Source organism: Hordeum vulgare, chromosome 1H (genome assembly GCF_904849725.1).
Source record: "Hordeum vulgare subsp. vulgare chromosome 1H, MorexV3_pseudomolecules_assembly, whole genome shotgun sequence".
In the NCBI taxonomy this organism is placed as follows: Eukaryota; Viridiplantae; Streptophyta; class Magnoliopsida; order Poales; family Poaceae; genus Hordeum; species Hordeum vulgare.
Window position 1 is genome coordinate 364499163 of NC_058518.1, and position 3974 is coordinate 364503136.

The window sequence follows — 3974 nt, forward strand, 5'->3', positions numbered from 1 at the left end:
CACTTGAATACCCCAATGTCACTACGGGTATCCGCATGCAAGACATACATCAAGTGTTCTCAAACCAAAATATTCAATCCAACATAACGAGATCTTAAAGCAAAAGATTCAATTCATTACAACAAGATAGCAAGGGAATAACATCATATGATCCAACTAGAATAAGAAGGCCCGTGATACATTAAGATCATGTCATCTCAAGAACACGAGAGAGAGACTGAACACATAGCTACTGGTACATACCCTCAGCCCTGAGGGTGAACTACTCCCTCCTCATCATGGCCTCCGCCGAGATGATGAATATGGGCACCGGAGATGATTTTCCCTCTCCGACGGGGTACTGGAAAGGCTCCAGATGGAGTTTTTGTCGATACAGAGAGTTGCGACGGTGGAGCGGGAGTTCTCTCTATATTTCTAGGGTTTCTGATATATATCATGTGGGCCCCACAAGCCATTAGGGCACAGCCTAGGGGCGCCTTCTGGGCTTGTGCCCCACGGGTGGCTCCCCTCAGTTGGTTCTTCGCTCCAATATTGCTTATTTTCTCCAGAAAAAATTATAAAAAAAATTGGACGATTCGAGGAAATTCCATTTTCTGCACAAAAACAACACCATGGTAATTCTGCTGGAAACAATTCCAATTGATGGGGTTATAGTCCCAGGGTAGGGTCATAGGCCTGCCTATAGGTCCTACCCAAGGACTACCCTTCATAAGGGACAAGGCCCTTAGACAGTTCCGACTGAACTAAGGACTTCCCATCATCCAGTCGGTGACGATTCCCCCATCATCCAGTCGGTGACGAGCATTCAGAGCGTATTAAACGTACCGACTGGATTCCACTCTGTATATCGTAACCTCCCTGGAGGGCAACGGTCATACGTTTTCATACACCATTATTAGCATTTAAGACATACGTTACCTGTAACGTAGGCATTTATTCGCCACTACTCCACCCCTGTGCATCGGACCGTTGTGAAGGGCAGCGCACTCTATATAAGTCGCCCTTCCCCACTGGTGCGGGGGTTGGCATTTACTGTAACCACATATTCCAGTCGACACTAAGCTCCCAAGAGCACTGAGACGTAGGGCTTTTACCTCCACCGTAGAGGGGCCTGAACTCATACATCCTCGCCGTAGCTAAGGCTCTGCCCATCCTTTCGTACCCTACACATCTACTGTCAGACTTATACCCACGATAGTTGGCGCCCACCATGGGGCAGGCGTGTAAGCGACTTCCGGCGAGTTTGCGACTTCATCTTTTCATCATGTCGTCTGGTGGAGATTTGTGCATGGGTCATGAGATCCTCTTCGGCGCACTCTCCTTCATCGTCGACGACTCGGCATGGCATCGGGACGCGCCTCTCGACGTCGAGGCGCTCCCCAGTCGCAGGGCTACACACTTCCGTGCCGGTGCCCGCGGCGTCCTTCTTCTCCAGCAATCGGCTCCGGTGTCGATCTTCACCCCCGTCACGCGCCGCAACAAGCGGTCCCGCTGTCCGCGGCTCTAGCATTGGGTGCGACACGCCCACGTGCGCCAGAACGCGTCCTCTCAAGTGGCAGTCCTCGAGTCGGTTGTGGTCGCGCCGCCGTCCTAGTGCTTGGACTCAGTTCCGACTGAGTTGCCTTCCGGGTATTTGGGTCGCGGGCCTACAGCCGAAGTTCTCATGGCCAATTCCCATGAAAGTCCCTGCCAAACTGGTCGAAACGAGCACAAGGTTGGCGAATCATCCGGCGCTCGCCGTCAGCCCCGTCGTTCTGCCAGTCGACGCACTCGTCAGAGCAACGTGGAGGTGTTCCGCACACCCGTCCTCAACCTAGCTGCCGCCGCCAAGATAGCCGATTCCCTCCAACCGACTGATTCAGAGGCTGGTAGAGGGATCGAGCAGATCCGTGCCCTGTTGCACACGGCGCAGCAGCAGAATTCGGCGTTCTCCCAGTCGCACAACAGGATCCACAACAGTTCTGTTCACGCGAACACGCATCGGTCGGTTTTCAGCCCCGATTCTCATCAACGACGCACAGGAGGCAGCCGTTCCATGAATCCCGAAGATCGTCTCCGTTCACGCACCCCTCCGCGGGGTGGACCTTACGGGCCCCAACATCATGATGATCGTCGTTCAGTTGGTGACACGTATGATCCAAGGCCCGACGCAAGAGGGTACATCGCCCAGAGGAAGGTCGACAGGAGTCGAGCCCACCGTGATGGTCACGAAAGAGACCGTCCGAGTGGAAGCAGGACCATCGTCTCTAGCCCCGAGTGCTTCAGTCGGGCCATCCGTTCAGCTGACATCCCTCCCAACTTCCGATTGGCGACGGGGATCAGCAAGTTTACACGAGAAACCAAGCCAGAAATGTGGCTGGACAGCTACCGAGTGGCGGTCCAGATCGGTGGCGGAGATGACCAGGTCGCCATGAAACATCTCCCCCTGATGCTCGACGGCTCGACACGAGCGTGGCTAAACCAGTTGGCTCCTTCAAGCATCTACAGCTGGGCAGATCTAGCCCGAGTCTTCATCAGGACCTTCGAGGGCACGTGCAAACACCCTGCTGGTCTCGTGGAGCTCCAGCATTGTGTCCAGAAGCAGAATGAGCCCCTGCGCGATTTCATCCAGCGTTGGACGACCCTCTACCACACGGTGGAGAACATCACAGAGCACCAAGCAGTCTGCGCCTTCAAGGCAGGCGTGCGGTACAGAGATCTGTACCTGAAGTTCGGTCGGATAGGCGGCATCTCCATGAGCAAGATGATGGAGATAGCCGCACGCTATGCAAACGGCGAAGAAGAGGACCGCATTCGTAGCGGCAAGCATAAAGCAGTCACCGATGGAGATGGGAACAGCACTCGGAAGCAGAAGCAGAAAGCTCCATCCACTCCGCAGGCAGAGGCAGCAGCCGTTACCAATGCCAAGTTCAAGGGCAAGGGGAAGGCTCAGTTCACCCCCAAGAAGAAGCAGTTCAGAAACTCCATCCTGGATCAGCCATGTCCAATCCACACGAAGATGGACGAAGAAGGCAATGCCATATTCCCGAAGCACACCACTCGGCAATGTCGCCTCCTGATCCAAGGGTTCGGCGAAGGGCAGCCGAGTGAAAAGGACAATGAACAGGATGATGAGGACAAGGAGGATCCGTTCCCCCAAGTCCATGCAACACTGATGATTTTTGCTGATGTGGAAAGCAAGAGTCGACTGAAGCTGGTGAACAGGGAGGTGAACATGGCCACCCCAACCAACCCCACATTCCTCAAATGGTCTCAGACTACGATCACCTTTGACCAGTCGGATCATCCAGCACACGTGCCCACCCCAGGGAGGCAGGCTCTGGTCGTCGACCCGGTGGTGGAAGGAGTCCGACTGCGCAAAGTCCTCATGGACGGCGGCAGCGGCTTGAACATCATGTACGCCGACACTCTCAAGGGGATGGGCATTCCGATGTCCAAACTTAGCGAGAGCAGCATGCAGTTCCACGGAGTCGTCCCTGGACGAAAGGCCAAGTCACTCGGCCAGATTGCATTGGACGTCGTTTTCGGGTCCGACAAGAACTTCCGCAAGGAAAAGCTGACATTCGAGGTGGTGGACTTCCAGAGTGCATACCATGCGATTGTGGGCCGTCCGGCGTATGCGCGTTTCATGGCCCGTCCATGTTACGTGTATCTGAAGCTGAAGATGCCGGGTCCCAAAGGTGTGATCACTGTCACAGGCAATCGGCAGCGGGCCGAGGAGTGTCTGCAGCAGGGGTCGAGGATCGCCGATCAGCAGATGGCTATCCTCGAGCTGGACGAATACAAGAAGACAGCTGACCCCGTTAACTTGATGCGTTCGAAGAAGCCAGCTTCAGAGTCCGCATTCCAGTCGGCAGGAGACATGAAGAAGGTCAACATCCACCCGACGGACGACACCGCTACCCCGACGAACATCTCCACCACCCTTGATCCAAAATAGGAAGCCGAGCTCATCCAATTCCTCCGTGAGAACT